Source organism: Nerophis ophidion, linkage group LG20 (assembly GCF_033978795.1).
Source record: "Nerophis ophidion isolate RoL-2023_Sa linkage group LG20, RoL_Noph_v1.0, whole genome shotgun sequence".
NCBI classification, from domain to species: Eukaryota; Metazoa; Chordata; class Actinopteri; order Syngnathiformes; family Syngnathidae; genus Nerophis; species Nerophis ophidion.
In genome coordinates, this window is record NC_084630.1 from 34,420,075 (window position 1) to 34,444,599 (window position 24,525).

Genomic DNA, 24,525 nt, shown 5'->3' on the forward strand with positions numbered 1-24,525 from the left:
TGACCAAGCAAGGCTTATATAACTTTATAGTGACATGCAAAATCTAGTTTCAAGTAATAATAATTAAAACATATCAATAGCATATTAAATTAAATAAAAACACAAATTTAATGCCTTTTTTCGGTGGCGGATTTGAGTTGGGGCGGGGTTTAGTGGTAGCGGGGGTGTATATTGTAGCGTCCCGGAAGAGTTAGTGATGCAAGGGGTTCTGGGTATTTGTCCGGTTATGTTTATGTTGTGTTACGGTGCGGATGTTCTCCCGAAATGTGTTTGTCATTCTTGTTTGCTGTGGGTTCACAGTGTGGCGCATATTATTAACAGTGTTAACCTTGTTTATACGGCCACCCTCAGTGTGACCTGTATGGCTGTTGACCAAGTATGCCTTGCATACACTTGTGTGTGTGTATGAGCCGCATATATTCTGTGAGTGAGCCGGCACGCTGTTTTTATGGAAGAAAAGCGAACGTGGCGACATGTAGAGAAAGCCAAAAGCAGTGCTTTTACAGCCCGCCCCCAAAATTATTGTCCGGGTGGAAATCGGGAGAAATTCGGGAGGGGCACTGAACTTCGGGAGTCTCCTGGGAAAATTACGAGGGTTGACGAGTATGAGTATTAGCGGTGAATGTGGTGTTACAGCGGCGGGCCGGCTCCAATGTTAATTTGATATTGCCTCATGGGCCAAATGAAATTACACGGCGGGCCAAATTTGGCCCACGGGCCAGAGTTTGACACCCATGCTTTAGAACTTTGTTGTGAAAAGCTCTTTCCGCATCCGTGGAAACGCTCCCTGCCCACACTGCTTGGTGCCTCGTCTGAGCTGCTGTGGCGTAGATTACCATAGTAACTAATTAGATGACCATAGTAACTAATTAGATTACCTTAGTAACTGGTATATCATCCAGAAGTGCAGATTCCAAGCATTAAAATACCTTGTATTGTTGAACACTTACGGTCATTAGAAAACATGACTGCACATCATAATGGCAGCTACACTTTCCATCTTAAAGATCTAAAAAAAATTATTTGGACATGTCGGACGGGCCAGATTGAAAAGCTTAACGGGCCGCATGTGGCCCCCGGGCCTTAATTTGCCCAGGTCTGTTAAAGAGGTACTCACCTGAAATGTTTTTTGTCAGAAAAATTTGTATGTAAATTATCAGAAAACTTTCAGCGCTCTGAGTTTCCAGTCAACAGATGAGAGCTGTCTTTGTTGCACCAAGAAAAGTCTTGCAAGATTCCGCTGTGTACGTCGGAATGAGAAGGGAGGGGTTATCTATTGTCTTCAAACACCTGCCGAAGCTGAATCCAGGACGAGCCCAAGCCTGAGGCATCTTCTTCTTTTGTCTTCAATGTGACCGAAAACAATGACTGTTTACATACTCCCCATTTCTGTTGTGACATGTGTTGTTGCGTAAACATTGAATATCTAATTAAAAGAAGAAATGTAAACCATTTTCGTCAGAGCGTGGTGCAGAGCTGTACAGAGAGTACAGTGGCCATGTCTCTCCTCGGGTCTGAGTCCAAATTTAATTCTGTCTGTTTGATTATTTGCCTTTTGTCTTGTTTAATTGATGTCATCAGTGTTTCAACCTGACAGTTTTCCCTTCACAGGTGTGCCTTATTAGGGTTGATTAGTGCAGTGATTCTCAAACTGGGATACACGGGCTCCATCTAGAGCAGACCTGGGCAAATTAAAGCCCGAGGGCCACATGCGGCCCGCCCGACATTCCCAAATAATTGTTTTTAGATCTTTAAGATGGAAAGTGTAGCTGCCATTATGATGTGCAGTCATGTTTTCTCATGACCGTAAGTCTTCCATCGATGCAAAGTATCCCTTTGCTTGGAATCTGCGCTTATGGATGATATACCAGTTACTTTGGTATTCTAATTATGGCCCCTAATTATGGTAATTTAATTAGTTTGTGTGGTAATCTACGTCACAGCAGCTCAGACGAGGCACCAAGCAGTGTGGGCGGGAAGTGTTTCCACAGAAGCGGAAGGAGATTTTCACAACAAAAAGTTCTAAAGCTTAGTGATGTATAGAATAGAATAGAAAGTATTTTATTGATCCCTGGGGGAAATTCAGCAAATATCAGATTGTAGGTGGGTTTATTTTGTAGCCTTCTCATTCATTTTTCACTGTTTGTTGCGTTTTACTTGATTTTAAAATATGTCGATCGAAATTCATATTTTGCCAATATTTAGTGTTTTATCGTTCATAGAAAAATGTAAAATTCCATTGCGGTTTTTTAGGGCGGGGGGCCTTGACTTCCACAGCATAAATGTTCAACATCTTCCCGCTTGAAGCCAAACCACCGCCAGGCGATGCACCCCGTGCTGTTTTTCTTGGTAATTAATTCTTCCTCCATTTGTTACCAGATTTGCACCTTCTCTCTCTCGTATTACCACTCACAACACGCCGTTAGCATCAAAGCTAATGTTACCATGTCGCTACCTCTCTGCTTGGGGAGGGCGTCTTGTGACGTATGTAAGAAGGTGGGCTTGGTTTAAGTCTCTGTGAGAAGGAGAGACAAGAAAGAGTGAGAAGAGCCTGTAGTGTAATGCCCACAGCTAAAAGCAACTGCGTGACGACGTGTACTCCAATATCACGATAGTCATTTTCTATATCGCACAGACACAAACCCGCGATATATCGCCCAGCCCCAACTATGACACCCCATTTTTATGACTTGATGCCATTTTGAAAATTCCTAGGGCCAACACTGATGGAGTATTGGTCCGTGCAAAACAGATGCAGGGGGCTGTGGCCTGCGGGCCGGGTCTAATACTAATCAAATATCATCCCTGGGGCCATAAATCATTCACTCGGCCCGCGGGCCTTGATTTTGACACCTAGGCACTAGATGGAGCCCGTGTAGCCCAGTCGGGAATCCCTGATCAAGACAAAAAATAATATTTATGACTTATTTAAAAAATATATATGACTGAGACCCTGCGAGGTCACCGGGACCAAACTTGAGGGGACTTGTAAAGGTTGAAAAAAACTATATATAGTATGGTTTAGGACAGGGATGTCAATGTGTTTTTTTGGGGGGGTTTTTACGACATTTTACGGTAAATGGAAAAACAGTACTGCTGTTTTGTTTTTTACGGAAAAAGCCAGCAGCTTTGTTGCCAGAATTTTTGTGTTAAATTGACATTGTTTTTTACGACATTATAAGTTATTTTCTTATTCTGGCAACTTAGCTGCCAGTTTTTCTACCGTATAAGCAAATGTACCGTCTTTCCATTTACAGTAATACACCGTGAAAAACAACAACCGTAAATTTTACAGTCAAAAACTGGTAGCTCTGTTAACAGAATTTTACCGCAAAAAACAGCAGTAGTTTTTTATTCATATACAGTAATATGCTGTAAAGAACAATGTAAAATCTATTGTTATTTTGATTGATTTGATGGGTAGTTTGCTGTAAAGTGAAGTATTTTTATTTAGACAATAACATTTTTGGACAGTATGATAATATACTGTAATATTTGTTGCAATATTGGATACTATTGAAGTTTAAAATGTATGCAATTTCAAGCAGTACATATATTTTTTCTGTCTTAATGAAAAAAATCAATTTAGTGAGAAATTTATTGACATACAATTTCTAAATGTTTGCGGGCCAGATCTGGCCCCAGGGCCTTGAGTTTGACACCTCTGTACTCGATGAAGCCTGTCTACCACAGTTTGAGAATCCCTGATCAAGACAAAAAAAACATTTATAACTTATTTTTAATATTTTTCTGACTGAGACCTTTGTATGGTTGTATGTATGGTATATACATTGTTTTAAGTACACTGTCCATTTTACAGTATAAACTTTACACTTACAAAATTGTACTGTAAAATATTGAATTTTATTTTATTTAGTTCTTACAACATTTTTTGGTAAATACCACTGTTTAGTTTTTTACGGAAAAATCCGGCAGCCTAGTTGCCAACATTTTTGTATTAAATTGACATTGTTTTTTACAACTTTATATTGTTCATGGACAAACAGTACAAGTTCCTTTTTTTATTCTGGCAACTTCTCTCTTCTCTCTATATTTATATAGCGCTTTTCTCTAGTGACTCAAAGCGCTTTACATAGTGAAACCCAATATCTAAGTTACATTTAAACCAGTGTGGGTGGCACTGGGAGAAGGTGGGTAAAGTGTCTTGCCCAAGGACACAACGGCAGTTACTAGGATGGCGGAAGCGGGAATCGAACCTGCAACCCTCAAGTTGCTGGCACGGCCACTCTACCAACCGAGCTAAACCGTCCCACTTAACTGCCAGTTTTTCTACCGTCCCAAAAAATATACCATCTTGCCATTTACAGTAATAAACTGTGAAAAACAACAACCGTAAATTTTACAGTCAAAAACTTGTAGCTCAGTCAACAGAATTTTAACGCAAAGAAACTGTAGTAGTTTTTTTCCCAATTTACGGTAAAATGCTGTAAAGAACAAAAGTAAAAAATATTGTCATTTTTAATAATTTGATGAGTAGTTTGCTGTAAAGTGAAGTATTTTTATTTAGACAACATGTTTGGAAAGTATGATCATATACTGTAATATTTGTTGCAATATTGGATACTATTAAAGATTAAAAAGTGTGCAATTTCAAGCAGTACATAGATTTTCTGTCAAAATGAAAAAAAAAATGTAGTGAGAAAATATTAAGTACAACATAATTTCTAGATGTTTGCAGGCCCTAGGGCCTTGAGTTTGACACCTCTGTACTCGATGAAGCCTGTCTACCACAGTTTGAGAATCCCAGATCAAGACAAAAAAAAATATTTATGACTTATTTTTAAAATTTTTATGACTGAGACCCTTGTATGGTTGTATGTATGGTATCTACATTTTAAGTACACTGTCAATTTTACAGTAAAAACTTTACATTTACAAAATTGTACTGTAAAATATTGCATTTTTTTTTTTTTTGGTTCTTACACTTTATGGTAAATGGAAAAAGAGTACCACTGTTTTGTTTTTACAGAAAAAGCCGGCAGCTTAGTTGCCAGATTTTTTGTGTTAAATTGACATTGATTTTTACAACATTCATGGAAAAACAGTATTCTGGCAACATAGCTGCCAGTTTTTCTACCGTAAAAACAAATGTACCATCTTTCCATTTACACGTACACCGTGAAAAAAACAACCGTAGATTTGACAGTCAAAAACTGTCAGCTCAGTCTCCAGAATTTTAACGCCAAAAAACAGTCGTAGTTTTTTCCCAATTTACGGTAATATGCTGTGAAGAACAACTTTACCTATTAATTTGATAGGTAAAGTGAAGTATTTTTAATTTGGACAATAACATGTTTGGAAAGTATGATAATATACTGTAATATGTGTTACAATATTGGATACTCTTAAAGTTTAAAACGTGTGCAATTTCAAGCAGTACATATATTTTCTGTCAAAATGAAAAAAATCTATTTAGTGAGAAAATACTAAGTACTTTATTGACATATAATTTTTAATTGTTTGCTGGCCAGATAAAATGATGTGGCGGGCCAGATCTGACCCTAGGGCCTTGAGTTTGACAGTGTGGTTAGGGTAGGGTTGGGTATAGAGCATGGGTGTCAAACTCTGGCCCGCGGGCCGAAATTGGCCCGCCGTGTAATTTCATTTGGCCCTTGAGGCAATATCAAATTAACATTACAGCTGGCCCACCGCCGTAACAGCACATTTACCGCTAATACTCATACTCGTCAACCCTCCCAATTTTCCCGGGAGACTCCCGAAGTTCAGTGCCCCTCCCGAATTTCTCCCGATTTTCACCCGGACAATAATATTGGGGGCGGGCTGTAAAAGCACTGCTTTTGGCGTTCTCTACATGTCGCCACGTCCGCTTTTCTTCCATAAAAACAGCGTGCTGGCCCACTCACAGAATATGTGCGGCTCATACACACACACAAGTGTATGCAAGGCATACTTGGTCAACAGCCATACAGGTCACACTGAGGGTGGTCGTATAAACAAGGTTAACACTGTTACAAATATGTGCCACACTGTGAACCCACAGCAAACAAGAATGACAAACACATTTCGGGAGAACATCCGCACCGTAACACAACATAAACGCAACTGGACAAATATCCAGAACCCCTTGCATCACTAACTCTTCCGGGACGCTACAATATACACCCCCGCTACCACCAAACCCCGCCCCAACTCAAACCCGGCGCCAAAAAAAGGCATTAAATTTGTGTTTTTATTTTATTTGATATGCCATTGATATTTTTTAATTATTATTTGAAACTAGATTTTGCATGTCACTATAAAGTTATATAAGCCTTGCTTGGTCAATATTCAATGCAAAACCTGTTTGTTCAACCTTGGCCCGCGGCTTTGTTCAGTTTTAAATTTAGGCCCGCTCTGTATTTGAGTTTGACACCCCTGGTATAGAGTATCGATTGGAACTGGGACTAACTTTCCGATTCTCCCGGAATCGTTCAAAAGTTTAAATTTCGATTCCTAGTTTCTATACCCAGTTCGCCGACCGGAAAAAAATAATAAGTCCGCCAACCCGGAAGAAGAAGCCGCTGAACACAAACGAAGAAGCGCCCACCGCCGGAAGTGTTCGCATAGCCGAGCCTATGTAGCCGAGCGAGTCAGTCAAGCTTGGATAGCGGGTGTCGACGGTCAATCAATCAATGTTTACTTATATAGCCCTAAATCACTCGTGTCTCAAAGGGCTGCACAAACCACTACGACATCCTCGGTAGGCCCACATAAGGGCAAGGAAAACTCACACCCAGTGGGACATCGGTGACAATGATGACTATGAGAACCTTGGAGAGGAGGAAAGCAATGGATGTCGAGCGGGTCTAACATGATACTGTGAAAGTTCAATCCATAATGGATCCAACACAGTCGCGAGAGTCCAGTCCAAAGCGGATCCAACACAGCAGCGAGAGTCCCGTTCACAGCAGAGCCAGCAGGAAAACATCCCAAGCGGAGGCGGATCAGCAGCGCAGAGATGTCCCCAGCCGATACACAGGCAAGCAGTACATGGCCATCGGATCGGACCGGACCCCCTCCACAAGGGAGAGTGGGACATAGGAGAAAAAAGAAAAGAAACGGCAGATCAACTGGTCTAAAAAGGGAGTCTATTTAAAGGTTAGAGTATACAAATGAGTTTTAAGGTGAGACTTAAATGCTTCTACTGAGGTAGCATCTCGAACTGTTACCGGGAGGGCATTCCAGAGTACTGGAGCCCGAAATGAAAACGCTCTATAGCCCGCAGACTTTTTCTGGGCTTTGGGAATCACTAATAAGCCGGAGTCCTTTGAAGGCAGATTTCTTGCCGGGACATATGGTACAATACAATCGGCAATATAGGATGGAGCTAGACCTTGTAGTATTTTATACGTAAGTAGTAAAACCTTAAAGTCACATCTTAAGTGCACAGGAAGCCAGTGCAGGTGAGCCAGCATAGGTATATATGTATGTATATATGTATATAAAGGTATATACAGTATAGGTATACATGTATGTATATATGTATATACAGTATAGGTATACATGTATGTATATAAAGGTATATACAGTATAGGTATACATGTATGTATATAAAGGTATATACAGTATAGGTATACATGTATGTATATATGTATATAAAGGTATATACAGTATAGGTATATATGTATATAAGTATATAAAGGTATATACAGTATAGGTATATATGTATATAAAGGTATATACAGTATAGGTATATATGTATGTATATAAAGGTATATACAGTATAGGTATATATGTATGTATATAAAGGTATATACAGTATAGGTATATATGTATGTATATATGTATATAAAGGTATATACAGTATAGGTATATATGTATGTATATATGTATATAAAGGTATATACAGTATAGGTATATATGTATGTATATATGTATATAAAGGTATATACAGTATAGGTATATATGTATGTATATATGTATATAAAGGTATATGCAGTATAGGTATATATATGTATGTATATAAAGGTATATACAGTATAGGTATATATGTATGTATATAAAGGTATATACAGTATAGGTATATATGTATGTATATAAAGGTATATACAGTATAGGTATATATGTATGTATATAAAGGTATATACAGTATAGGTATATATGTATGTATATAAAGGTATATACAGTATAGGTATATATGTATGTATATAAAGGTATATACAGTATAGGTATATATGTATGTATATATGTATATAAAGGTATATACAGTATAGGTATATATGTATGTATATATGTATATAAAGGTATATACAGTATAGGTATATATGTATGTATATATGTATATAAAGGTATATACAGTATAGGTATATATGTATGTATATAAAGGTATATACAGTACAGGCGTAATGTGATCAAACTTTCTTGTTCTTGTCAAAAGTCTAGCAGCCGCATTTTGTACCAACTGTAGTCTTTTAATGCTAGACCCGAAAATAATACGTTACAGTAGTCGAGGCGAGACGTAACAAACGCATGGATAATGATCTCAGTGTCTTTAGTGGACAGAATGGAGCGAATTTTAGCGATATTACAGAGATGAAAGAAGGCCGTTTTAGTAACGCGGTCGAAAGTGTGGCTTTATTTTACTAAAAAAAATGAAATATCGGCGAAATGTAACACGTGCGACAGGACTGTTTGGTGCTTAGGAGGGTGCACATCGAACATGAGGAAGCACCTCCGAGTTCATGGAGTACAAATAAATGCATGTCCCGTCTTGGACAGGAGACACTGTCTGTCCAGAACGCTCACGCATCCTGCCTGAGAAGGTGGATGTGGTAATTTTCCTAAACAAGAACTGTCTCTGATTTTATACTGTACCTGCTGCTAATCTGGACTGGGTTTTGCAAGTTGTTTCTTATTGTTTATTTGCTTTTCTGCACCAGGTTAGCCCATCATTGGGAGCACGGTAACATGTTTAAGTACCTGCAGCATCATACACTTGTGTGTGTAAATGTGTTTTTATGAGGTTTTCAAAAATAAAGCTCTCTTGATGAAAGTGTACCCCTGTGAAAATGTATTCATGATTTAGAATATTTATATTCAAGTTCATAGATTTGATATTTATGTTCTAGTTGAAAACAGCCCTGTGAGGAATTTATAGTCAAGTTCATAAAAAGTTAATAGAATAAAAATTGATGGAGAATGTCAGACTATTTCATTCAGAAAGACTGTAGGTTAGCTAGCTCATTTAAAATATCCTAAACTTTTTTTTTACCCTGCCTTTTTTTTTTTTTTTAAAAGAAAGAATCGGAATCGAGAATCGTCAGGAATCGGAATCGAAAAAAAGAATCGGAATCGTTCGAATTCAAACCAGTGGCTTCGTCAGACAGATTTCACTGGGGCACGTGCCCCACTGTTGATCTGCAGTGCCTCAGTAAAAATTTCACCAATAAAAAAAAAATGCTTCAGAGTTTTAAGTCTACGTAACAGACAACATCGCACATACTACTTAGTATGGTAATTGATTGCTACTGTATTCACTCCACGTAACAATGAGCGCATGGCTAATTAATATGGTAATTTATTCACATGTGACTTCAGTTGAGAGAGAGAGAGAGAGAGAGAGAGAGAGAGGAAGAGAGAGAGAGGGGATGCGAATCACTGCCTAGGTAGGTAATGTTAGCCAACAACAATTTGTTAATTATTTTGATTTTGATTTTACTCAAACTGTAACTCCTAGATGGATATCAGAAAGTTATTCGCCCGCAGCAGGGAAGAAGCAGCAGGAATGAGAGATGTAAGTGAAGTCCTAGCTAGCTAGGCAACATCATTGTCTTAAGTTGATGCTAAGTTAGCTAACATTATTCCTTGTATCAAGACAAACATATTCATTTGCTGTACGAACTGTCGGGGGAATTTCCAATGAACATGAAACATAATGTTGGTTATTGTCTGCTGGTTCTGCATCAATGATGATTTGGAGTAAGCATGTGTGAGTTGAGTGCTTCTCAAATGGTTTATCTTCAGGAAGAAAAACATTTTTCCATATCATCAAGTTGTGAGCCAATTTTTAAATCATTCAAGTTTATTTCACAGAAAAATAGCACAGTAGACTTGTCTTGTTAATCAGTGTGACTTTGACTAAAATAATCTGGTTTTGTCACCAGAAAAATGGCTACAGCTAAAGCATCTGGTTTTGTTTCCAGAAAAAATAGTAACATTTCTGTATTTGTTTTCAGAAAGATGGCTGAAAATATCGGGTTTTGTTGCCCCATTTAGATTTTAAAAAAATATATTTCCACGTCTGTCCTGAGTCCTCCTCCAACTTGTTAGTCGCTTTGCCTTTTGCTAAAATACTCACTAATAGTCACTAGAAAAATGGCTAAAAAGATCTGGTTTTGTTGCCACAATTTAATTTTTTTCTCCCTAAACTTTTTTTTTTTCATGCACACATGTGACTGCGACTCACTAAAAATGACACACAATCCACTTTTATGTCAGGAGCCAGCAGTTGGGAACCACTGGTCAACTGTACAACAGTTACTGTAATATTTCCATGTCTGTCCAGAGTGATTGACCACTTTGCAAAAATGAAAAGGAGAAGTTACAGTTTACTTCTCAGAAAATGATTCCCTGAACAGACACACAACAGTTGTTCATTTATTCTACTACTGTGGCTTTATTGTTTTGTGTATATTTTATAGTTTTGTGTATCTGAAATAGGATTAGCCACATTGCCATAAATGGAAATTAAATAATATAAAAGAACCCAGAGATGTAGGGGTGCTTTAATTTTTGTTTTACTTTTGTAGATGTTAAATTTGCAGATGATTACTGCAATATATATTTCAAAAAGATTCATTGCTCTTCCTTTTTGCTTTTACCAGTAGCAGTTTAGAAGTCTGGAGTAAAAAAGTGCACAAGTAGGTCAAATGCATGAGTTAATTTCAGGTGGTTCATCAAAGATCCATACAACATCATCTGATATGATTTCATAGTTTAAAGCACTATTTATGTATTTTTTATGATAAATAAGTGCTAAAAATGTTTTTGCTTGCGCGCTTTGCACGCTCACATGAATTATTTGTGCCCCAGTACAGTATTAGGTCTAGTGACGCCCCTGATTCAAACGATACCCAACCCTAGATTATGGAACAGAAAACGAGAGATTTTTCATTGGTGTGGAAAAGCTACAGACAAATGAGCACCCTTTTGTGTTTTACCATGCAGGCGGTGAACATCCTGCAGAAATATAGTATATATTTTAAGAAATTATATGCTTGGTTGTGATTAGTTCACTGTTGTAGTTTTTGTTTTTTTTGACAGCGGGAGGAGGTCACGTCTAGGAGGGCGTGTGTGTGTGAGAGAGAGAGAGTGTGTGTGTGTGCTCCGGAGAGATCCCGGCAAAGTGTTTTTTTTCCCACGGAGCGTCATCGTCTGCCGTGAAATGTGACAGCTGGACCCACGGCTTCATGACGGCGCGCTCGGTCGTCTTGGTCCAGCGCATTCGTTGTCGAGCGGTAAGTAAGACCACCTTTTATTTCCAACGCGTGTGCGTGGGGTGGGGCCGCGTATTTTGTGAAAGAAGCCGTCCAGGTGTCTAACTTGTGGGACAACGTTGGACGATCTGCGTAAAGTTGTGCGTAATGGTAGGTGTGCACGGACGCGTTTTCTTGTACTTGTACGTCCATTACGGGGTTATAACTTAACTCCCACATGTTTGTCTGGGGGATTAGTTTCACTTTCGGTTGGTGAGGAGCACGAGCGTTGCCCACTCCTCCCTGTGACGTCAGCGCCCGTGTGACGTGCACTAATTTGTGTCTATTACGGATTTTTTAGCGTTCGAATTTTTTTTACATCAAATTATGCTGACAATTTAATTGAAAAAAAAAAACAGTGTTGTTTTTTTTAAATCCGTGTAATAATTATTCAGTGTAAAAAATAAAAAAAAAACAGTGTCCAAAAATTTGCTTTTTCATAATGGAAGACTCACTTCCGGTAAATTAAGACAGAAGCAATCGATCCCGTCTCAGAACCAGCCAATGAGTTATCAAGTTCGAAGTCACGTGACCCGGGTCTCGCAAAACCGTATTAAACTGGGCAATGCTTGCATAAAAAAAATCATTAACATTTCAATGTTAACACTATGACAGAGGTAGGGAACATATGGCTCTAGAGCCAGATGTGGCTCTTTTGATGACTACATATGGCTCTCAGATAATTATATCTACATAGCGCTTTTCTCTAGTGACTCAAAGCGCTTTACAAAGTGACACCCAATATCTAAGTTACATTTAAACCAGTGTGGGTGGCACTGGGGTCAGGTGGGTAAAGTGTCTTGCCCACGAACACAACGGCAGTGACTAGGATGGCGGAAGCGGGAATCGAACCTGGAACCCTCAGGTTGCTAGCACGGCCACTCTACCAACCGAGCTATACCGAGTAACCGTGTAATACTCTTCCATATCAGTAGGTGGCAGTCGGTAGCTAATTGCTTTGTAGATGTGGGAAACAGCGGGAGGCAGTGTGCAGGTAAAAAGGTGTCTAATGCTTAAACCAGGGGTAGGTAACCCATGGCTCTAGAGCTAGATGACTGCATCTGGCTCTCAGATAAATCTTAGCTGACATTGCTTAACACAATAAGTAATTAATAATTCCGCTGGTAATCACAGTTTCAAAAATAACGTTCAAATCATAAAACATTCTCATGCATTTTAATCCAACCATCTGTTTTCTACCGCACCTGTTCAAGATGTCGCATTAATGGTAAGAAGTATTGTATGTATTATTGGTTAACTTTTATAATACCAATGTTGTTAAAAAGAATAAGAGACTTATTATACTCTACAAATGTTGGTCATACTTAAAAATGCACCAATTTAGTTGTTTTCAGTGTTGAAAAATGTTATATGGCTCTGATGGAAATACAATGTAAAATACTTGGCTTTCATGGCTCTCAGCCAAAAAGGTTCCCGACCCCTGCTCTATGATAAACATTGTCCTTGGAAAGAATTTAGTATGAAGCAAAAGAAAAACAACCAACCATGGATGACAAAAGGACTGAGAAATGCTTGTCACAAAAAAAAACACATTATATCGAATATTTATAACACAGAGATCTATAGAGGCAGAAAATAAGTATAAGAAATATAAAAACAAGCTAATTGGTATATTACGAACATCTAAGACGGAATACTACAGTCAATTATTAACATACTTGCCAACCTTGAGACCTCCGATTTCAGGAGGTGGGGGCGTGGTTAAGAGGGGGGAGTATATTTACCACTAGATTCATAGATTCACCAAGTCAAATATTTCATATATATATATATATATATAAGAAATACTTGACTTTCAGTGAATTCTACCTCTCTCTCTCTATATATATATATATATATATATATAAAAGAAATACTTGAATTTCAGTATTCATTTATTTACACATTTACACACACATAACACTATTCTACTCATTGTTGAGTTAAGGGTTGAATTGTCCATCCTTGTTTTTCTAACCATGTACAGTAGATGGCAGTATTGTCCTGTTTAAGAGTGTCACAACATTGCTGTTTGGCAGACGAAAACGGACTGCTGTTGTTGTGTGTTGTTTTACCGCGCTTGGAGGACGTTAATGAAACTGCCCAACAATAAACCCACGTTAGAAAACAAGAACTCGCCCTCGATCATTCTACAGTTATAACGTCATTGGGCAGACAGGCTCTTTAGTATACACGTCACGGTCACTCAGGTCCGCATGGAGCTGGAGGGGGCGTGGCCTCCAACTCCGCCTGAATTTCGGGAGAAAATTTGCCCCGGGAGGTTTTTCGGGAGAGGCGCTAAATTTCGGGAGTCTCCCGGAAAATCCGTGAGGGTTGGCAAGTATGATTATTAAACAAGAACAGAAACAACATGAGAGCAACATGGGGCATAAATAGCATCATTAAAAATGATTACCCCCAGTACTTTCTAGATGGAAATACAAAAAATGACAGTATGAACCAAATAGTCGAATGTTTTAATGATTACTTTGTTAATATCAGAAAAAATCTGGAACAAAGAATTCCAAATGCAGATGACGGGTCAGTTGAGAATTTGAGTTAGCTCATAGACAGAAATCCCAATTCCATGTTTCTTAATAATGTGACAAAAGAAGAAGTAATCAAAATTGTAAAAAAATTGTAAATCTAAGGGGGGTGAGAAATGTCCGATAATGGCTTTTTTGCCGATATTCCGATATTGTCCAACTCTTAATTACCGATTCGGATATCAACCGATACCGATATATACATTATGCCCAATTTTGTTGTGAGGCATTAAACAATGTAACAGGGTTTTCCAAAATAAATCAACTCAAGTTATGGAAAAAAATGCCATATTTATTATTGAAGTCACAAAGTGCTTTTTTTTTTTTTAACAAGCCTCAAAACAACAGCTTGGAATTTAGGACATGCTCTCCCTGAGAGAGCATGAGGAGGTTGAGGTGGGCGGGGTTGGGTGTAGCTGGGGGTGTATATTGTAGCGTCCCGTAAGAGTTAGTGCTGCAAGGGATTTTGGTTATTTGTTCTGTTGTGTTTATGTTGTGTTACGGTGCGGATGTTCTCCCGAAATGTGTTTGTCATTCTTGTTTGGTGTGGGTTCACAGTGTGGCGCATATTTGTAACAGTGTTAACGTTGTTTATACGGCCACCCTCAGTGTGACCTGAATGGCTGTTGACCAAGTATGCGTTGCATTCACTTGTGTGTGTGAAAAGCCGTAGGTATTATGTGATTGGGCCGGCACTCAAAGGCAGTGCCTTTAAGGTTTATCGGCGCTCTGTACTTTCGCCCTACGTCCGTGTACCACTCTGTACAGCGGCGTTTTTAAAAAGCATACATTTTCCTTTTTTTAAAACAGATACAGATAATTTCCGATATTACATTTTAAAGCATTTATCGGCCGATAATATCAGACATCTCTCGTTACGAATAATAATATGTTAACATAACAACCGACGAATGGGGCAAGCTTGAGATGTTGACAAGGTGAGAGGGGCTGGATGACATCACTAGACAGAAAACATATTTTAAAATAACCTAAAAACGGCACAAACGACTTGCAGGGTTATTTTGGTATTTGCAATGAATAGGGGGCCAACTTCACACAGGGGACTAATAGTGAAGGGGGAAGTCCGGGCCCCCAGTTTTAAGCTTCATAGAAATGTGGCCCTGAGAACAATTAAGTCTGATATCCCTTCCATAGTTTTAGGAGTCATATTAAATACCAAAATTAACTCGGCCATAAACAAAATTTAAGGCTTTCGGGACACACATTGCTGTTAGAAATATGAGTCAAATGTCACTTTTAGTCAGTTGCCGTTGTGCAGTGATCATCTATGAAGGCTAATTTGTGTCTTTCATACGAAAACTTTTTTTCTTACATTAAAAAAAGTTGTTTTATAATTCAGTGTAAAACAATTTGCTGCTTCAAAAAACAGAACACTCACTACAGCCAAATTAAGACTAAAGCAATCGAGCACATCTCAGAACCAGCTCATGAGGTGTTTGAAGTCAGGTGACACGGGTCTTGCAAAACTGCATTAAAAAATGCAGTTAACTGGGCTACCTTGGTATAATACAGTGATTCTCAAACTGTGGCACGCCAAATAATCACTTGATTAAAGTACAGTGTTTTATTTTCCTACATTCAAACACAGTGTTACTGTTCAAACTGTTTGTTTACTTAGGCCTACTACGCTGATGTGTTTTATTGTTGGTCATTATGGACTCAGCATTACTGTTCAAACAGTTTCTTTTACTTAGGCCTACTACGCTGATGTAGCTTAATGTTGCTCATTATGGATACAGTATTACTGTTCAAAATGTTTGTTTACTTAGGCCTACTACGCTGATGTATTTTAATGTTGGGTCATTTTGGACACATTATTACTGTTCAAACAGTTTGTTTACTTAGGCCTACTACGCTGATGTATCTTAATGTTGGTCATTATGGATACAGTATTACTGTTCAAACTGTTTGTTTACTTAGGCCTACTACGCTGATGTATTTTAATGTTGGTCATTATGAACACAGTATTACTGTTCAAACTGTTCGTTTACTTAGGCCTACTACGCTGATGTGTTTTATTGTTGGGTCATTATGGACTCAGCATTACTGTTCAAACTGATTGTTTACTTAGGCCCACTATGCTGATGTATTTTAATGTTGGTCATTATGAACACAGTATTACTGTTCAAACTGTTCGTTTACTTAGGCCTACTACGCTGATGTATTTTAATGTTGGGTCATTTTGGACACAGTATTACTGTTCAAACAGTTTGTTTACTTAGGCCTACTACGCTGATGTATCTTAATGTTGGTCATTATGGATACAGTATTACTGTTCAAACTGTTTGTTTACTTAGGCCTACTACGCTGATTTATTTTAATGTTGGTCATTATGGACACAGTATTACTGTTCAAACTGTTTGTTTACTTAGGCCTACTACGCTGATGTATTTTAATGTTAGTCATTATGGACACAGTATTACTGTTCAAACTGTATGTTTACTTAGGCCTACTACGCTGATGTATTTTAATGTTAGTCATTATGGTGGTGGTTTGAGAACCACTGGCATAATACATCATTAACATTTCAATATGGCCCACGGGATATTTTCAAACTGTAGAAATGATTCCAATGGTTAAAATCTGCACTTTTGAGAGAGACACAGTTTCTGCATCATGGTATGCAGCTAAACTGACTGTGATGCACAATGTGACCAGCTGGTGGCAATGGATAACGATGTTCAGGGGCCGTACTTATCAAACTTCTTAGAATTACTCCTAAGAAGTCTGCTAAATTGACTTATTAGTAAAGTAATTATTCGCTGAAAGCTGCACTTAAAAGTTAGTTATCAAGCGTCTTACACTTTCAGCGAAGTGTAGGACTGAATCTTAAAGGCCTACTGAAAGCCACTACTACCAACCACGCAGTCTGATAGTTTATATATCGATGATGAAATATTAACATTGCAACACATGCCAATACGGCCGCTTTAGTTTACTAAACTGCAATTTTAAATTTCCCGCCAAGTGTCATGTTGAAAACGTCGCGGTATGATGACGCGTGCGTTTGACGTCTCGGGTTGTAGCGGACGTTATTTTCCAGCCCGATCCAAGCTATAAGTAGTTTGCTTTAATCGCATAATTACACAGTATTCTGGACAACTGTGTTGCTGAATCTTTTGCAATTTGTTCAATTAATAATGGAGGAGTCAAAGTAGAAAGATGGAGGTGGGAAGCTTTTAGCCTTTAGCCACAAAAACACAGCCGGTAATTCCTTGTTTAGAATTCCCGAAGATGAAACTTTACAATGGATCAGAGCGGTCAAGCAAACATGGATCCCGACTACATGTCAACCGGCAGTTTTCGGTGATAAAATGGTGGTAATAAGTCGCCTCTTACCCGAGACATCAGCGGAGCTTCCGTACTGCTGCAGCTGACTCTGGCGTCAACACACCCGTGGCCACACCCCTCCGGCTTTCAGGTACTATTTAATCTCACAAAAACACTAGCAACACAAAAGGCAGGTAAGGGATTTTCCCGAATTATCCTACTGAATGTGTCTTCTAACATCTGAATCGCTCCCACTGCCCTCGTCTTTTTTTTTTCTCTAGTCCTTCACTCTAAATTTCCTTATCCACAAATCTTTCATCCTCGCTCAAATAAATGAGGAAATTGTCGCTCTCTCGGTCCGAATAGCTTTAGCTGCTGCTGGCTATGATTGTAAACACTGTTCAGATGTGAGGAGCCCTACAACTCGTGACGTCACGCGCACATGGTCTGCTACTTCCGGTAAAGGCAAGACGTTTTTTATCAGCGACCAAAATTTGCGAACTTTATGGTGGATGTTCTCTACGAAATCCTTTCAGCAAAAATATGGCAATATCGCAAAATGATCAAGTATGACACATAGAATGGACCTGCTATCCCCGTTTAAATAAGAAAATCTCATTTCAGTAGGCCTTTAAGTGTCACACTCAGAGCTGAATTACGACATTACTATGGGCCGTAAACGGAATTTTAGGTGACGTCATTTCTTTGTCCATAGAAATGACCAATCACGGAAGGGAATCCCTACTATAGAATAAATAAATATCTTAGAAATATTTAAGTGGACAATGAGAGTGTATATTTTGACAATAAACTACAAAATAATACAAAACAAACAAACAATATTGGCAATTAATAAAAATTAAATGTTTCCTTTTCTTCCCAATTCATTAGTTAGGCAACTAATTTGAAACTGGAGTGTGTGGCTCTATATATACCAGCCCACTGCGACCACATGCAGAAATCAACATGGAATCGAAAAGAAAACCAAACTGGCGAAGAGGAGGAGACACTGTTGATAGTAGAGCTAGTCAAATCATCAGCGTTACACTGTTGCATTTTCCCAGTGGCGAGATATAGAATCATTGTGATGACCTTTAGTTTTGCTGTGAAAGCTCTGCTGCGTGATGTTACTGATGAAATGACGCCCTTTATTAAATCTGTGACAAAATAATACCCGCTCTGTCTAAACAACACCGTTTAATCAGCTGCTCATCATCAAACAAAGCCAGAACATCCTTCTGCTCCCTGAACACCTCTGAAGGTCTCTTAAATATCTTGGAGAGTAGGAGTGATTCTTAGACTTAAGAAAATTGATAAATAGCTTTTATCCCTAAGTTTGAGAGTAGGACTAAATTTTGCAAATTCTCAGGACTTAAGTGTAAAAAAGCACTCTAAGACGCTTGATAAATACGGCCCCAGATGACAACTCAAGAACCTTTTTACAGTTTTTATTACTCCTAAACATTCAACATATACAGTAAATAAAACTATTAATTAAATCATAATTAAGCAAATTAATTAATTATAAATGCACTATAAATGTTACACTTATAATAAAATGAACAAAGTGTGATTACGTTCTAATTAATGCTGTTAAATAGTGGCAATTACACAAAGTTGTAGTCTTTACACAACAATTTCACTTCTGATACTGTGACCATTGAGATTGCAGATAACAACCATATTATTTTACACTTATTTGGCAGTTTGGTGGAAAATATTGCCTTAACTTTATTCATTAAATCCAACGTTTTATTTCTTAGAGTGCTAGATGAACAACACACTTGTGATCCTAGGAACAGTGACATATCGAACAGGTTGATGTTTTTTTTTTTTTATCCTTTTGCCTATATTTTTCATTGTGTTTATTGCATCTTTGTTAGTCTTGCTGGAAGATAAAAGATATCGAACTACGAGGTGGTCTGCAGTAGAGGAGCAACGTTCATATCTTTTAAACATTCAGTGTTTTATTGTTCATAGTTCATACTGTTAATCCCTGCCCCTTCTGTATTTTCATGTACATTCGAACGTCTTTTTCAGGAAAAAAAAAACTTTAAACAGATTGCACTTTAGCGTGGCGAAGTTAGTAGAGTGGCTGTGCCAGCAATCTGACGGTTACTGGTTCAATCCCCACCTTCTACCATCTTAGTCACGTCCGTTGTGTCCTTGGTCAAGACACTTCACCCTTGCTCCTGATGGGTCCTGGTGAGCGCCTAGCATGGCAGCTCCCGCCATCAGTGTGTGAATGTGTGGGTGAATGGGCAAATGTGGAAATATTGTCAAAGCGCTTTGGGCTCCTTAAAAAGGGGTAGAAAAGCGCTATACAAGTACAACCCATATATATATATATATATATATATATATACATATTAGTTGGCCATATAATTCAGAAATGCAAGGAATGCAAATTCCGCACTATAAGGCGCACATAAAAACCTCAAATTTTCTCAAAAGCTGACAGTGCGCCTAATAATCCCGTGCGCCTTCCATATGGGCCAATATTGAGCCACAACAGGTCTCGCAACTACGGTAAGCAGCTACCGACTTCATTTCCCCCCGTAGAAGAAGTGCAAATCTTTTTCTACGATAAGCAGATGATGTGGTCCTGATGGCTTCATCTGACCGGGATCTTCAGCTCTCACTGGATCGGTTCGCAGCCGAGTGTGAAGCGACCGGAATGAGAATCAGCACCTCCAAGTCCGAGTCCATGGTTCTCGCCCGGAAAAGGGTGGAATGCCATCTCTGGGTTGGGGAGGAGACCCAGCCCCAAGTGGAGGAGTTCAAGTACCTAGGAGTCTTGTTCACGAGTGAGGGAAGAGTGGATGGTGAGATCGACAGGCGGATCGGTGCGGCGTCTTCAGTAATGCGGACGTTGTACCGATCCGTTGTGGTGAAGAAGGAGCTGAGCCGGAAGGCAAAGCTCTCAATTTATCGGTCGATCTACGTTCCCATCCTCACCTATGGTCATGAGCTTTGGGTCATGACCGAAAGGATAAGATCACGGGTACAAACGGCCGAAATTAGTTTCCTCCGCCGGGTGGCGGGGCTCTCCCTTAGAGATAGGGTGAGAAGCTCTGCCATCCGGGAGGAACTCAAAGTAAAGCCGCTGCTCCTCCACATGGAGAGGAGCCAGATGAGGTGGTTCGGGCATCTGGTCAGGATGCCACCCGAACGCCTCCCTAGGGAGGTGTTTAGGGTACGTCCAACCGGTAGGAGGCCACGGGGAAGACCCAAGACACGTTGGGAAGACTATGTCTCCCGGCTGGCCTGGGAACGCCTCGGGATCCCCCGGGAAGAGCTAGACGAAGTGGCTGGGGTGAGGGAAGTCTGGGTTTCCCTGCTTAGGCTGTTGCCCCCGCAACCCGACCTCGGATAAGCGGAAGAAGATGGATGGATGGATGGAAGCAGCCGTCGACTCAATTTTCCCCCGTAGAAGAAGAACCACGCTTCTTCTTCTACGATTAGCAGCCGCCGACTTCCTTTTCCCCCGTAGAAGAAGAAGCGCGCGGTGCATGCTGGGATATATGACTGCGGGAGGCGTGCCAATTCTGTGTGTTTATGTAAAGACCCCAAATGGCTCCGAGACACGCTTACGACGCAGAGTTTAAACTCAAGGCGATCAGTCACACAGTAGAAGACGGGAATAGAGCAGCAGCGACACTGACTCGTTTAATGACGACTTTGACGTATTTGCCCAACTCTTTGATTCGAACACCGAAGAAGAAGAATTCGAGGGATTCGTGGATGAGGAATAACTTAATAAAGTGAGCTTTACATGTTTATTTTGTGTGTTGTGTTACATTATTGTTTGAGCAACGGTGACTTATTGATATATTATTGCTTTGCACTATTTCCAGTGTTACTATATTGTGATTGCACTAACGTTTGATTTACCGTAACAGTATCAGACTGTTTTTTTACCTGTTTATTGAATCGGGGAAAATAATAAAACAGCTGTTTATTCATTTTGGGAGTGAACGAAGTTGTCAGAACGCTGGTTATTAAAAAAGTTTGATTGACCTATCTGACCGTTTTGTTGATATTCCCTTTAGCGCAGCTCCATCTAAGGTAGGGGTCACCAACTTTTTTGAAGCCAAGGGCTACTTCTTGGGTACTGATTAATGCCAAGGGCTACCAGTTTGATACACACTTAAATAAATTGCCACAAATAGCCAATTTGCTCAATTAACCTTTAATAAATACATTTATATACAGTATATGTATAAAAAAAATGGGTATTTCCTTTTGTCATTCCGTCGTACATTTTTTTCCTTTTACGGAAGGTTTTTTGTAGAGAATAAATGATGAAAAAAACACTTAATTGAACGGTTTAAAAGAGGAGAAAACAGGAAAAAAATGAAAATTAAATTTTGAAACATAGTTTATCTTCAATTTTGACTCTTTAAAATTCAAAATTCAACCGAAAAAAAGAAGAGAAAAACTAGCTAATTCGAAACTTTTTGAAAAAATTAAAAAAATAATTTATGGAACATCATTAGTAATTTTTCCTGATTAAAATTAATTTTGATGACATGTTTTAAATAGGTTAAAATCCAATCTGCATTTTGTTAGAATATATAACCAATTAGATCAAGCTATATTTCTAACAAAGACAAATCATTATTTCTTCTAGATTTTCCAGAACAAAAATTTTAAAAGAAATTCAAAAGACTTTGAAATAAGAATTAAATTTGATTCTAAAGATTTTGTAGATTTGACAGAATATATTTTCTGAATTTTAATCATAAAAAGTTTGAAGAAATATTTCACAAATATTCTTCGTCGAAAAAACAGAAGCTGAAATGAAGAATCAAATTAAAATGTATTTATAATTCTTTACAATAAAAAAATTTTACTTAAACATTGATTTAAATTGTTAGGAAAGAAGAGGTAGGAATTAAAAAGGTAAAAAGGTATATGTGTTTAAAATTCCTAAAATCATTTTTATGGTTGCATTTTTTCTCTAAAATTGTCTTTCTTAAAGTTATAAGAAGCAAAGTAAAAAAAAAAAAAAAGAATTTATTTAAACAATTAAGTGAAGACCAAGTCTTTAAAATATTTTCTGGGATTTTCAAATTCTATTTGAGTTTTGTCTCTCTTAGAATTAAAAATATCTAGCAAAGCGAGACCAGCTTGCTAGTAAATAAATAAAATGTAAAAAATAGGAGGCAGCTCACTGGTAAGTGCTGTTATTTGAGCTATTTTTAGAACAGGCCAGCGGGCGACTCATCTGGTCCTTACAGGCTACCTGGTGCCCGCGTTGGTGACCCCTGACCTAAAGGATGCATAACGTAACCCCAGCCTCTACTGTAGCATCTATTCTACCCGCCTTATAATGCGGTGCGCCTTATATATATGAACAAAATATTAAAATAGGCCATTCATTGAAGGTGTGTCTTATAATCCGGTGCGCCTTATAGTGCGGAAAATACGGTACATTCAAATGTCTTTTTTAGTTAAAAAAAAAAAAAATTACGGAAAATTTCAAACAGATGGCACTTTAGTTATTTTCCTGAATTATATGGCAATGTACATACAAATATAGAATGTGGGATTTATAATATAAGTTGAAAATAAAACAGTGCATACTGAGTAGGGGTGTGGAAAAAAATCGATTCGAATACGAATCGCGATTCTCACGTTGTGCGATTCAGAATCAATTCTCATTTTAAAAAAAATATATTATTTATTTTTTTATTTTAATTTTTTTTAATCAAACCAACAAGACGGCTTCACGGTGGCAGAGGGGTTAGTGCGTCTGCCTCACAATACGAAGTTCCTGCAGTCCTGGGTTCAAATCCAGGCTCAGGATCTTTCTGTGTGGAGTTTGCATGTTCTCCCCGTGAATGCGTGGGTTCCCTCCGGGTACTCCGGCTTCCTCCCACCTCCAAAGACATGCACCTGGGGGTAGGTTGATTGGCAACACTAAATTGGCCCTAGTGTGTGAATGTGAGGGGCTTCACGGTGGCAGAGGGGTTAGTGCGTCTGCCTCACAATACGAAGTTCCTGCAGTCCTGGGCTCAAATCCAAGCTCGGGATCTTTCTGTGTGGAGTTTGCATGTTCTCCCCGTGAATGCGTGGGTTCCCTCCGGGTACTCCGGCTTCCTCCCACTTTCAAAGACATGCACCTGGGGATAGGTTGATTGGCAACACTAAATTGGCCCTAGTGTATAAATGTGAGTGTGAATGTTGTCTGTCTATCTGTGTTGGCCCTGTGATGAGATGGCGACTTGTCCAGGTTGTACCCCGCCTTCCGCCCGATTGTAGCTGAGATAGGCGCCAGCACCCCCCGCGACTCCGAAAGGGAATAAGCGGTAGAAAATGGATGGATGGATGTGAATGTGAGTGTGAATGTTGTCTGTCTATCTGTGTTGGCCCTGCGATGAGGTGGCAACTTGTCCAGGGTGTGCCCCGCCTTCCGCCCGATTGTGGCTGGGATAGGCGCCAGCGCCCCCCCGCGACCCCAAAAAGGGAATAAGCGGTAGAAAATGGATGGATGGAAACCAATAAAACAATACACAGCAATACCATAACAATGTAATTCAATTCCAAAAGCAAACCTGAGCCAGCAACACTCAGAACTGCAATAAACAGAACAATTGAGAGGAGACACAAACACGACACAGAACAAACCAAAAGTAGAGAAACAAAAATGAATATTATCAACAACAGTATTAATATTAGTTATAATTTCAGCACAGCAGTGATTAAAAATCCCTCATTGACATTATCATTAGACATTTATAAAAAAAAAATTTAAAAAAAAAAGAATAGTGTCACAGTGGTTTACACTTGCATGGCATCTCATAAGCTTGACAACACACTGTGCCCAATGTTTTCACAAAGATAAAATAAGTCAGATTTTTGCTTCCTTTAATAGTTAAAACAAATTTACATTATTGCAATCAGTTGATAAAACATTGTCCTTTACAATTATAAAAGCTTTTTTAAAAAAAATCTACTACTCTGCTAGCATGTCAGCAGACTGGGGTAGACCCTGCTGAAATCTATGTATTGAATGAATACAGAAACATTTTGAATCAGAAAACTATCGTTTTTGAATCGAGAATCGCGTTGAATCGAAAAAAAATAAAAAAATCGATTTATAATCGAATCGTGACCCCAAGAATCGATATTGAATCGAATCGTGGGACACCCAAAGATTCGCAGCCCTGATACTGAGAATATACGTA

At 38.8% G+C, this 24,525-nt stretch overlaps 1 protein-coding gene across 2 annotated transcripts in view; it reads right to left on the bottom strand.

Annotated features, from left to right (window-relative positions):
- rnf150a (ring finger protein 150a) overlaps positions 1-24,525 on the bottom strand; it is a 109,344-nt gene that overhangs the window by 67,373 nt on the left and 17,446 nt on the right. The window lies entirely within an intron of this gene.